Here is a 14,589-nt window from a genome sequence, read left to right on the forward strand (position 1 = left end):
TGAAAAAAAAAGATATATTGATCAATTTATGATTTCAAAAACTAATATTGGGACAATAGTAGTAATGTAGTATGTCAAGTTCAAAGTTTAAGCCCAATTAGCCCAATTACTTATACCCAAAATCAGAAATTGTCCAAGTTAATGAAATTATGATTTTGCCCCTAAGTCAACCAAAGAAAGCCAAAGTCCACTTCTTCTTCTTCAATTCTCTGTCGTGGAAGCAGCTCCATGAGCCACGAAAGCTCTCTCCCAAATGTCAGTCCCAAATGAGCTTACTCACCCTCTCAACCTTACTCAGCAAGTACAAATTTCATGGTTTTATTTTTCCTCTCTAAAGCTCCCATGGTATTAAATTTGATTGTTTTGGAAAACCATTAGAGGTGAGCTCATTGCTTACGTTTTATCCTTTTTTTCATCCTCTATAAATACCCCAAGTATGCTGTCATAATTCTCCATAGCAAGCAAGAACTCACAGCAAAGAATACACATGAAATTAGCAATGAAAATCCTCAAAAACATCCCCTGTTTTTGCACGCACCACCGTCACCACCGCAGCTCTGCCGCCAGCCAACCTGATACAACCACCCTCAAAATTTTCCGTTCTCCACCCCTGGTATATGCTCATTCACTACTCACCAATATCAAGCTCGAATTGTAGCATTCCGTTGCCGAAACCGAACATTAACTCACGCACAACCTCTTTTCTCTCTCTACATTGACACAGACCACCACCGCCCAAACCACCGGCGAAAAACTTATCCGACCACATAACCACCTCCCTGTTGCCGCCTTGTGCTTCCTCTGCTCACCGTCATTCGTGGGTCATACGAGTCATACCCAGTTGCTGCCTTCCTTCCTCCTTCCTCTTCTCTTGGTTCGTGTTCTGTTCGTGAAGACCAAACTTGGTCTTTCAACTTCCTAAATTTTTGGAACTACTGGGCCTATATTCTAAGTCAAAAGGGTCAAATCCAATAACAATCAAGAAAGCCAAGTTGGGTAAGTGATACGGAGTACTCCGTACTTATTTATGCCATGGAACTAAATAAAAGACTTTTTGAAATGTTTTTTTTTTTTTTTTTGTTAAAAAGTAAGGTTTTACTAAAATCTAGTATTATTAATAAAATAAAGGCTATTAATAAAAGGTTTAATTATAATTATTTTTGTATAATTTACTAATTCGGTCATTTATAAATAGACGAATATTCAATTTTGGAGCTCAGGAAGAACGATCCATCGAACAGGAAGTATAAACTACGGTTGAGGTAACATCTATTGCTAACACCAACAATCCCCTTATGAAATGTGTTTCGATGAGATTATGAAATATGATATGTTTTTATTGGATTGTGGGATATGAAATGTGTTTATAAAGTATGTTTTATAATGATTATATTCAAGCATGTTTATGTATGATTTTATAAGAACGATGTCTATGAGTTAATAATAAGATACGAAACATGATAAATACAAGTGTAACCGGTTCTGGCAGTTAGTGGGGTTACTATTTCTAGGTCGTGCACGTACCGCCGTACCGCGGGACACCCAACAAGGGAGAGTGCTCCTTGAGGGTTACCGCAAGCTAAAAGAGAAACTATTTAGGTACGGGCGTATGTCCAACAAGGGAGAGTGCTCCTTGAGGACTATCGCAAGGTGGGAGACGTCCCGCAAGGCTAACTTGTCAGTTACCAAGTAAAAAGAAGGTTTTATGAAAGATAATGGGAACTATCAAAGTTTCAAGTTATAAATGATGTTTTATTGCATTTATGAAAATGTTTTACTATGTTCTATTCTCCCTGATTGCAAAGTAAATAAAATGAATTGAAATGAGTTTACGCTGTTAGGGTAGTATGTTACTGGGCCTCGGCTCACGATGTTGCTTTTGTTTTAGGTACGAAGAAGATCATGGGATGCCTTAGAGTGAGGATGCAACCATCAAATTCACGATCGATGTTTAATAAAGATAACTATGTCATTAGTAATAAAGGGATGTATTAATTAAACTCTAAGTTTGATTTCACGATTTGAGTTAGATTTTTAAATTAATGTCTAAACTTGTTAGAAATATTTATTAAGGTTTACTTAGATTTCAATGTAAATTTTAAAGAATTAATGGAAGTGAAGCATAATTACTGTTACTCAATAGTAGTCAGTAAACGTAAAAAGGTTATGACACCTTGTATTTCCCACGAGGGAGATACGTCAAGTGACGCTCCGACTAAATTAGGGTTTCCGCTGCTAATTAAAGATAATTAACCTAATTAATGGTGTTTAGAAGTCGGGGCGTTACAACAATCCCAATCTTGCAATCTTGAGATTAGACTTCGTTTGATAGGTGATTACCTGAGCGTTGCCTTTATAGCCTCCTTTTACGGTGCGACGGTTGGTCAACGTCAAAGCAACCAGTTCTCAAACAAGTAATCTCAAATCACTCAGGTATTGAGGATTTAGTGTCTAATAATTTTAATGAAATTTACTTATGACAGATTTTCATCTCTTACAGTAAAGTTTCATAGGTCTTGTCCGATACTAGTCTTCCCAAAGTAAGTATCTATGCAAATGATTATGACATTGCCATGTCCACATAGTTCAAGAAACAGAACTACTAGTCATCTTGCATTCTAATCGTCTAACGTTTTCTATGCATCCAATTTTATAGAAAACTCCGACTAGGGACCATTTTCAACCTTTGACATTCAAGTTCACTTGATAGACATTTCTTAGTCACAGGACTGGTCCTGACAGTCTATCTTGAATATATATCGTCAAATTTGAAGGGACTCATCATTTAATACTAAACCAAGATTAAATGGAATATGAAAATACATTTCATATATGATAAATGTTCAACCCTAATGTTCTACAGCCATGGGCCTCGAACCCATCCTTAAAACAGTTCATGGAATTCAAAGCTATGCTTGATTTCCAGTGCCACAATGTGAGTGTTGTTTCTCACTTGTTGCATAGGTTTAGTTATCATGCTTTGCCAATCTTAATATCTTTTCATCGAATGTTCTTCGAGATATGATGATAAGATCTTTTGAGTGTGTTTATTTTGTGATCTATTCCTTCTAGCTACAAGAGTAGTTCTACGCATCTTGCAATGAAGAACCATCAAGTCAAAAGACATATGATCTACCCAAGTTCAGTGAAGAACTCTTTAACATAAACAAACAACCCTGTTTTATTGCTTCTTAGGCAATAAGTACTTTTACTTCAACTGTTTAGGTTGCTAGTGATGCTTTGTTTGGATTTACTTATCCAAGCAGTTCAAAGATATGTGGAATACTTTTCCAGCTGTATCTTAGAACATTAATATTTTAATATCCCACGCAACAACTCATGGTCTCCAATTCATGTTGCCATTTCAAAACACGATGCTCTATAGCTCGTCCTTATCAATGGTTAACTCCAAAGGGTCTTGCTTGATCCTTTGCCAGTGTTTATGCGTGTAGCATCAATATTTAGCATATCTTTATTTCCTTGAATCAAGAACTATTCCTATGTACCTTTTCAAGTACCATAAGTATTCTTGATCTCAATCTAGTTGATCTTCACTTAGATCAATAGAGATTGGTATATGTTCGTCGTGCCTAAAGTCATACGATACGTTTTTGGCGATCCTCATATTATATCATACATGATAAATTCTTTTGCAGAATAATTCCTAATTGAATTCTATTCATGTAACTTTAGCTCATTCAATTTCAGTAGATACTGAATCCAGCTAAATTCTTTGATATATAATATAGGTTTAAGAATCTTACTTAGATTCTTTGATGTTTAACTTAGTAAATGCTTATACATAGTTCAAACATTCATTACTTAGATTTATTCACATGGGTCGAATATCTCCAATGGAGTCTTTCGTGTTTGATTTAGTAAATGCCATTACTAATCTAAAACAATATTATAAGATCTTTGAAAATAGATCTTAATACCCATTATGTACTAAGTTTCGCCTTGGTCCGTCATTGATAAATAATTTCAAATCTAAGTCATTAGCATTTGAATGTTATTTCACAATAGAGAGATATGTGTGATACACATAGGACCAATTAAGTTTTACGTACTCCCACTAAACTTCTTATATATCTATAAGAATCATGTACATTTTATGAAACTAAAATGCTTATTAGCTTCACTAAAATACAGTTCCGATTCGCAATTGCTTGCTTAAATCTGTACTTAGATTTCATAAGTTAGCATTCCTTTTTAAGCATTTATTTGGATCCACAAATCCTATGACATGCCATGTACATAGTTTTCTTCCAACATTTGATTGAGGAATACGTTTTGTCATCCAATTGTCATATGTACCAATATGCAATCATTGCTTGAATTATAGACTTGAGCATTACGATTATGCATGAGGTTTCAACACAATCCATGCCATGAATTTGCTTGTAACCTTTAGCAACTAATCTAGCTTTGTGTGTGAACACAATTCCATGTTTGATGGTTTTTATCCATAAAACAAACTTGCAACCAATAGGTGTGAAACTATTCTTGCAAATCAATCAACAAAATTTCAATTTTGTCATCAAAATATTGGTTATGTTTTATGGCCTTTAACCATCTAAAACATTTGAGTCTATATATGGCCTCTAACCATTTTAGGGAATCTGGGTTTCGTCATAGCTTTCTTACAGGTCACAAACTCATTAATAGTTTGACTGCAAGTTGTAGGTTTCTTCACTATTAATAGAAGAATCTCATAGTTTCATTGACCTGAACTCTATGCCTACTTGGGTATAGAACATCAAACAATAGAATATCAATAGGCACTTTTGAGAGTCCTTTGAATATTCTGTTCTCCTTGAAGCACTTGTAAAGTCTTCTAAGAGATGTTTATTCTTTAAAGCCACTTCTAAAGTCCTTAAAGAATACGTGTTCGGATTTTCTAAAGAACTTCGAAAATCCTCCGGAATGTCCGTCTATGTTTGTTGTTCGCCTCGAAGACTTTCGAGGTCTATTTTCTCCCACTTGTCATTTTGGAAACGAATCTCCAAAAGGACATCATTTCGAGAAAACAAACATTATGTTCTCAAAAATTCGTGGTAGAAACAATACCCTTGTGTCTCATTTGAAAAATCACAATGAAACATATATCTATACTTGGGTCTTAGTTTGTCGAATGACAAACACTAAGCTCCCACTGAGTTTTGCAACTCTCTAGATATATTTTATGAAAAGTTATTCTGAAGTTACTTTTCAATAGCTTTGACGAATTTGGTTTAGTTTGGTGGTAGTTGAGCATTTTGTTTAGAAATTATAGGAAAAGTCTTTATGATTCATCATTAATCGAATCAAGTACTAATTGACTTCGATTATTCCAACTAAGATATGCCATATCTTATGGACCTAGATTGTGAAATTACAACACACAATCATTGATGATCATATTTGGTCTCAAGTAATCATCAACATGATCTAACCTAGATCTTTATGATTTCTTGCCAAGTGGATTTTATACTTCTGAATCTTTGAACTAGCCAAACAGATTCAACTTATATCACATTTGAGTAAATAAACCTATATTTACTCAAATCCATGTGAAATAATAAAGTCATAAAATCTTTCTTTAGCTTTGAACTCTATTGTCTAGGCGTTCTAACAATAGTTCAAATCTATTGTTACTTTCAACAAGTAAGACTAATTGTCTTAAATTGATCTAGAAATCAATCAACTTTCAAAAGTCCATCAAAATAGAGCTTTTGAATGTTAACTTGTTGATATGGTCTAAGCAACAATGCCAAAGATTAGTGGAACTCAAATCAAGGGGTTGATTTGAACCTAGTAAAGTTTTTATTGTTAAAGAGTTGTTTGTTTTAATCAAGCATATTGACTCAACCCGTAATTGACCATTTCATTCAAATAAACAAACAAACATTGTTTTTGTTTTTCTTGAAAGTGAGTCTTTCTGTGTTTGAAGCAGAAATTTAGGTATGCTGATTATGGAACAAAATAGCCATTAAGTTCCAGCCTTTGAAAGGACTTAAAACAAACTAGATGACCCTACAACTAATGTAGCATTGCCATGCTTCATTTCCCACTTGTAGGTCATTAGTGTATCCTAGCTTCCATTGTTTGAGTTATTACCGAAGTAAGAACCTCAAGCGGTATATGGTACCAAGGAAGTTTGATTGCTAGGTCACTTCTCTTTAAACATAAACTTATAGGTAGAAACGAAATCGTAAATTCCTTTCAATTGTTCCTTGTTTTCCTATTTCTTGTACCCTTTCTTATAGTCTTAAGAATTGAATTCTTTAGTGTTGACTTTTATACTTTTTTTAGACATGTCCAATGTCACCAACAAGGTTCTTTACCATTTTAATTTATGTTGAATATTTTGTTTCAACTAGATGATCTTACTAGAAGCTTCTAAAGTTCTCTAAGCATCAATCTACTCGAATGTCTAGGGACTAGACTCATTCGAGAATTAAATGGAAAAAATATTTTAGGTTGTTAACCATTGGTAAAGCTGAGCGTTTAAACTCAATGCTTTATGATCTCAAAACTACATTGTATTTTGAATTCACAAGCACCAATTGGTTTGCCATTCGATTTTGATATTCGAAAACAACCATAAAAGTCGCTAAAAGAAACGTACAATTTAAATTGCTCATTTTCTCTCATTTCCGTGAATCGTTCTTGGATTCACTACCAATCGAGGAAATTTACTGTTACCTTTCTAAAAGGATTTACTGCAGTGGAAGATATTTAATTATAAACAATAATTAAAACATACATTGAAGCATGCAAAGTCTAAACATTTATCATGAGTAATAACTTGAAAATTAAAGCAATCATGCAATTTCAACAAGTTATTAGCATTTTATTCGAATTATGTGTTCCGGCAGGTGTGAATAAAATGATTCCAAGACCCTAAAATCATTGAAGAATTAAGCACAGTTTGTCGACTTAATCCTAAAACATCTTAGGTAAGCAAAAGCCTTTTGCTAATAGTCTAGAAACTATTCTTCGTTGATAGGTACGTCTAAGAACTTATTAGGTAAACCTATCGATTTTGCCACGACATAAAAGGACTCCTTACTTATATCGTTGAGTTTCACCAAAACTAACATGTACTCACAATTATTTGTGTACCTTGCCCCTTTAGGACCAATAAGTAACACCTCGCTGAGCGAAAACTATTACTAGATTGATGTAAAGGATATCCAAGCAAGTGTATATTTTGGCATGGCACCTTTTAACTCAATTTTTAAGTTTGGAACTTAAGGCTCTTACTATGTTGGTTAGATTTTAAGTGAACTAAAATCCTTAATCATGCAACATAATCAAGCTTTTGATCTCATGCATTTTCAGACATATTTAAAAGCAATAAATAACTTAAAACATGCATAAGATAAATGTGATCTAGTATGGCCCGATTTCATCTTGAAGCTTTAACTTCAAAGTCTGTCTTGAAAATCTCCGTGGGAGGCACCATTTTCTTCAAATAGAATAAGCTATAATTAAAACTAATTACAACTATTTGATGGTACGCAGACCATATTTGAATTGAAAAACAACTTTGGTACTTTAGACCAATTACATTCAAATTAATGGTACGCAGACCATATTTTCTATCCTATTTGGGCCATACTAGTCACTTCATAACCTGCAAAACAATACATATACAATATATACCATTCACCCATTCATTATCATGAATGGCCCACATAGCTGGTTAATAAAACACATTATGCATCACATAAACATTTGCAGCAATTAATCAAGGGCACCAATAATCTACAAATTATTCAGTCCTTATTAATTCTAATCAAGTTGTTTTAACCTTAAGGATTTGTAGACCTAATCAAGAGTTTATGACTAAAAGGGGCTCCCACTTAAACCAATAAATTCATATGCTTTACTAATTTTAAACATAAAAATGTATTTCTAGTCTAACCGGAAACATACAAATTTAATTAAAATTTAAAGCTCATATAAATTTATAATTGAATCCAAAAAGTTTAATTTAATTTCAGTCGTATTTAAATTAATTCATGATTTTAATTTTAGTAAAATAATTAGAATGAATAAAATTTATTATAATTACAATATTCAAAATTAAAATCCAAGAAAATAATTTAAATTATTAATTTTAAAATTAATTAAAATTACGTAAACTGAATATTTCAAATTAAAAATTTCAAAACGATCTAATCGCAACGCAACAATCCCACGCATCGCACGCCCATGGGCCACACGCACACAGCCATCGCTGGCCATGTGCGCGCAGCCCATGCGCTGCCTCGCATCGCTGCTGCTCACCATCGCAAGGCATCACGCATGGTGCTCGCTGCGCGCGCCAGCGCTCGACGCACGAGCATGCTGTCGCAGCCCATCGCTGGGCGCAGCGCTCGTTGCACGTCGCAACACGCACCCGCACGCCATCGCTGGGCGCAGCGCTCGTCGCACGCACAACAAGCACTCGCACGCCATCGCTGGGCGCAGCGCTCGTCGCACGCACAACAAGCACTCGCACGCCATCGCTGGGCGCAGCGCTCGTCGCACGCACAATAGCGCTCGCTGCGCGCGAGCGATCGATGCTTGGCGCAGCACTCGTGGCACGCGAGCTTACGCTCGCTGCGCGCGAGGCAGTGCGCGTTGTGGCGCAGCTCGCTTGCTGCCCACACGCGACTGCTCGTGCCTTGCTCTCGCCCTCGCCCATTCGCCCATTGCACACAGCCCACGACACAAGGCAGGGCTGCTGCCTTGTGCTCGTGCACCATGGCCTTGCTCATTGCATTCGTACCGCATGGGCGACGAGCTCCCTTGCTCGTCGTCACATGCCCGCACTATACAACACCCCTTAAGGGTAACACGTAGCGTCCATTGCTTTGTGCGTGCAAGTTATATGAGCGAATCGCATAAAAATTTAAAATTTATATTCAAAATTAATGACAAATTAATAAATAATATTAATTTCATAATTTTAGGTTGAAAAATCGAAAATTTATTATTCAATTGATTTTCGATTATCATGGATTCAAGTCTAGGTCATAAAAATTTAAAATTTAACATAAGTTTACAAATTTTATGGTGGTTTTTAATCATAGGTATCTAATTAAATTATAACTAATTATGAAAATCAAATTAATTCTAAATTATTCCAATTTTCAACAAATTAATCATAATTACAAATTAGATTGCATAATTAACAAGGCTAGGCATTCAAACTTGTTAAACATATACAGTAGGTCAATCAAAAATTCAAGATTTATCAACAAGAATCGCAAATATTTAATTTAACATCTTAAATTTACGAAATTTTGCATTCGAAAAACTAAAACCTCCGAAAACTCATAGTTAGGCTTCGAATTTGAGAATTCTGGGTTCGGCCGAAAAATAATGTTTTTGTCAAAATTTTAGAATGCCTTTTACATGCGGAATTGACACAAAAATCACTCGATTTGGATGAGTAACGAAGAAACTGCCGAAAAACTGCGTACGTATAATTAAATAAACGCAGTTTGCAATTAATTAACAATTACGAAAATTAATCACCCCTTTTAATTCTTGCAAATTTGTAATATGTAACCATGTTCATGCAATTTAGATTATGAAAATAATAAGAGGCTCGTGATACCACTGTTAGGTTATGATACATATGACAATTCATAAATCATGCGGAAAAACCATAAAGCCAGGAAAGCATATTATTTACACATAATCATTTAGCATAGTTTAGATGCATACTCTTTGTTGCGTGCCTTCCCTAGCTGCGCCCGAACCGAACAAGAACAAGTCTTTAGGACTCCAAGTGTTGTCCCTCCGTAGATAGTCCACAGCACGTCCGGATCCGCCTTAAGCTTGACCAACTAGGATCGCCCTTAAGGTACTTAGAATTTTCGGCACTTATAGGCAATTGTGTGACTGAATTTTTGCTCTCAAAAATCACTTTGAATACTTGAATACTCGATGTAAATATGTGACCCTAGGCACCTATTTATAGAGTTATGGAAAAAGATTTGGAATCCTATTAGGATACTAATTTATTTAATTATGATCCTACTAGGACTCTAATTAAATAAACTAAATCTTTTAGGATTAGATTTAATCATATGACAAATCCCGGTAGCCTTAGGATTCGAGTAACACACTTCGAGTGATACGCTAGCACCGCACGCAGGCCTTGCGGCCCACGCACAGCGCCAGCCCACTCGTCGCAGCCCCGCGCGCGCTCCAAGGCCATTGCTGGGCCTGGCCTTGCGCTGGACCGGGCGTGGCTTGGCAGCGTGTTTTTGGGCGCTTGGGCTTGCTGAGCGTAGGCCTGGCTTCGTGCTGGGCCTTCGTCTAGCAAGTCTCGTCTGATGCTAATTCGTACGACGCGCTTCCGATTAAATTCCCGATTCCGGAATTTATATCCGATACGAACAATATTTAATATTTCCGATTCCGGAATTAATTTCCGTTTCGAACAAATATTTAATATTTCCGTTTCCGGAATTTATTTTCCGATTCCGATAATATTTCCGATTCTGACAATATTTCCGTTTCCGGCAATATTTCCGATTCCGGCAATATTTCCATTTCCGATAATATTTTCCGATACGTACCATGTTTCCGTTTCCGGCAACATCTACGACTTGGATAATATTTATATTTCCGATACGATCCATATTTCCGTTTCCGGCAATATCATCGTTTTCGGAGCATTCATTTCTCGCCTGTGACGATCTCAGCTCCCACTGAAACCAAGATCCGTCGATTCCGAATATCCATAGATGGAGTATTTAATGCCATTAAATACTTGATCCGTTTACGTACTATTTGTGTGACCCTACGGGTTCAGTCAAGAGTAAGCTGTGGATTAATATCATTAATTCCACTTGAACTGAAGCGGCCTCTAGCTAGGCATTCAGCTCACTTGATCTCACTGAATTATTAACTTGTTAATTAATACTGAACCGCATTTATTAGACTTTAACATAGAATGCATACTTGGACCAAGGGCATTATTTCCTTCAGTGATGGTGGAGGTGGAGGTGGAGGTGGTGGTGGTGGATGGGTCTGCTAGTTGTGATGTATGGTATCGATGTATGGTATTTGCAATTCATGCCTTTTTATCTTGTATTTTGATTGGTGTTTGGGTAGTCGGAAACCGGTTCTATAAAAAGAGGAGTATGTTGATTTGATTGAATGTATGGTATTTGCAACAAGCTTGTAAGGGTTGTTGCCGTTGTTGTGAAAGTGTTAGGGAACCCCTACCCCCGCTTCTTGTTTGTCAGTTGTTTGTTGTTAGTTGAATGTTAATCGATGTTAATCGAGTTTGTGTAGTTTGAGTGTCCTGGTATTAGTTGTGTAGTTTGACATTCCTGGTTTAATTTTGTGTAGAAGTTAGTATGGGGAATTTAAAGATGACGAAGAAAGGGGGTGGTTCAAAGAAAGCTGGGAGAACCCCTCCGAAGAAGCATGTTGTGAAACCTAGTGCAAGTGGTAGTAGGAAGAAGAAGAGGCAGAAGCTGGTGTACCAGGAGGCAAGTGAAGATCTAGATGGCGTACAATGCAGTGAGGAGGAAAGTAGTGAAGAGGAGTCCTCCTCTGAGGAGTGCTCTGCTTCATCTTCTGCGTCATCCACGGAAGGGTCAGAAGGTGATTCCTCGTCTTCATCTTCGGAGGAGGAGGAGGAAGAGCCAAGAAAGAGAAAGAGGAAGAAGTCCTCGAAGAAGTCCTCGAAGAAGGCCTCGAAGAAGGTAAATTTTAGTATTTTAAGTATTTAAGATACATAATACTAAATTTTTGTTTTAAATTAAAGAAGTATTATTTGCAATAAAATTTAAATTTAAATCAATTTATTATTATGTTAAATAAGCTTTAACAGGTTTGCGTAATATATTCTCAGGTTTCGAAGAAAAAGAGCAAGAGTGCCGGGGAGATTGTCAAGGCACGTAATCGTGTTGTCTTGCCGCATTTACGAACTTGTGAAAAGGTAAATTGTGTTATTTATGTTAGATTTAACATTTGAGTATTAGAATTTCTTTAGTAATGTATTATAAAAGTTATAAAAGTTATAAAAGTTATATGTACTTTTTTATAAATATTTCTTAATCATGCCCCTAAAATTATTTGCCGGGTCGAGTCGTTCGTCAAGTTAATCAAGAAACTGGATGATTCAAGACGGGAAGAAGTAGAGAAAATGGGTTTCTCGGGGTTGTTGGAAATGAAGTTGGGGAAGTTGGACAGGAGATTCTGTTACTGTAGACACCTACTTTTGTCCCCATTCCCGAAAGGGAAAGGTTCGATGATGAAAACATAAATCTCCACTTGACAACGCATCTCCTATAAAATAATGAATCTCAAATCCCCTTTTCATTTCACCCGAAACCTGCTATTTGTGGAAACCTTCTAAAAATAGTAACTGCCGTAATAGGTAGTTGTTAAAAGTGGCAAGTCATAAAAGATAGAAACCTGTCAGAATTAGGTGTTGCACTCCAAGAAAAATCCTAAATGAGATAGAAATTGCGAGAGAATCCTATTCCTAATATGATTCGAAAGTAAGAGTCACGTATTAATTAAAATCCTAACGAGCCTAGAGTTCGTAACGGGCCCAGACGCATCCCGTCACAAGGTTAATACGCACTAAAGGACTCAATTAAATCTCAAATACTCCGGATTCTAGGAATCCGAATCTGACTAAGGAAAACAGCCCAGACCCTATTTTCAACTCCTGGCTCTGGGCGCCGAAATCTTCGGCGCCCAGGCCTGGGCGCTGAAAATACCTGGTACGTGTTTTTTCCTAATTCCTCGTGGATTAGAGTTCTGCAATTCTATCTTTCCACGAACTCTTTCCTATAAATAGACCCTTAAGTTCGACGTGAAAAGAACACAACAACACACAATTATATTCTGAGTATTGACTCTAAACCCCTAAGCTTAAGCCTCACGCTGCAAAACTGATCACGCGTTCTGTCGCAATCGATCCATAAATCGAACAGAACGTATCCTGTCCCATAATTTGAGATTCGTTAAATAAAAGGAGAAATAGCAAAGTCAAAGTGGTTAGTTTTCTGAGAACCGTGACGCACCTCTCAAGGGTGCGTCGTAATGTGTCCCTTTTCCAGGGTTTAATTGCTTTCCTCGCCCTTTTATGAACTGTTAAACTAACTAAAATCTGATTGTTCGATCACGCTTAATAAATATGATATTTTTGGGAAATTGGATTATCATGCTAGGTCCCTTAAAACAATCTAAATCAGATAATCGCGTTCGATCTAGTACTATATGTTGCATATTGATAAAATCAACTCAGATTAGTTTAATAGTTAACGCATGTCCCTTCAATTATTTATGCTGAGCTAGTAAGGATATCCTGCCTCTGGAGTTATCGAAGAGCGAGTACTCCTCTCGGTAGTTATAGTCCCCCGAAACCCTCAATCTCTACCCTGCGGGTGTACGTTGAGCGATCCCCACCACCAGGGATCACAAGGGAACCTACGGCCGTCGTGGTCAAACATAATTGCACTCCCTTTATGTCACGATAACCGGGTTTTGTCAGTTTTTCTCATTGTCGTTAAAAACTGAATGGCGACTCCTATATTACTAGTCAATTGGGTGTAAACTCACAGGAAATCCAATTACACTTGATTTGACAAAAAGAAGCGTCACACCCACGAGGGACGAGGTCACGTATTAGCCTCGTGCTTTTTCGACCCCCTCACAGTGGCGACTCCACTGGGGATAGTGAAGGAAATACTCGTGCTTGTAGGTAATCAAAATAGCCGAAGGGTGAAACGATCCTACCCCGCGTTTATTTCCCAATCAAGTTAGGAACGACCTGAAAATCAGCATATTAATGTGAACGGGCAAAACCGCATTACGAATCTCGGCTCCCTCGGGAGTTGGGACTAAGGATACCTTTTTTCGCCAATAGGGGGGTGCACACGCCACGCATGTTGCCCACTCGGTACTTGTGCAGGTAGTACACCTATCCCGAACCCAATCGCTCGCCCATTAGGTCCCTCTCGCCTGCATGCCCCCTTGGCTTGCACTTGCGGGTTGGCCTCTTGAGTGAAATTCGTCTGCTGAAGACACTACCTCGACTGGGGCATGTGTTGGATCTACGATAGAAGCGGTACCAAGCCAGGCGCAAATAACTACCCATAAACTACATGACATATTATTATTGCCTCATGATGAAATGTTAGTTATGTGTAGCGAAATATATGATTGTGTGTGACAAACTGTCCTAGAAAAACCGACGACCTTAAAAAAATTGCCCAAACATTCATGAACCAATTTGCCAAAGAGTTATACCGAAACACGTGTTCCGCAAACCCGAACGATCGCCACAAAAATAAGCGACGCTCGGGATGGCCTATAACGAATCCCACAAACGCTGCACAGCGCGTAAAGGACGTTATTAGGCAAGCACGCAAAATCGAAGTCGCATAAACAAAAGTAGACGCAAACAGAAAACGAGAACCAGCCAGGGACGCATTTTCAACGCCCCTGGCTGGGCGCCAGAATTTCTAACGCCCTACGCTGGGCGCTGAAGTTGCTGCTTGGCCTTCTGGTCAGGCGCAGCAGCCTCGGTGCCCGCGCAAAAGGAAAATACGTAGCACAAAAAAAATGTTCGTAAAA

At 37.4% G+C, this 14,589-nt stretch overlaps 1 long non-coding RNA gene across 1 annotated transcript; it reads left to right on the forward strand.

Annotated features, from left to right (window-relative positions):
- The first annotated feature begins 482 nt into the window (after positions 1 to 482).
- On the forward strand, positions 483 to 2,119 carry LOC130459693 (uncharacterized). The gene is made up of 3 exons (XR_008919277.1): positions 483 to 996; positions 1,196 to 1,262; positions 1,889 to 2,119. It is a non-coding gene; the product is annotated as an uncharacterized lncRNA (long non-coding RNA).
- Positions 2,120 to 14,589: the final 12,470 nt, after the last annotated feature.

This window comes from Spinacia oleracea, chromosome 4 (assembly GCF_020520425.1).
Source record: "Spinacia oleracea cultivar Varoflay chromosome 4, BTI_SOV_V1, whole genome shotgun sequence".
NCBI classification, from domain to species: Eukaryota; Viridiplantae; Streptophyta; class Magnoliopsida; order Caryophyllales; family Amaranthaceae; genus Spinacia; species Spinacia oleracea.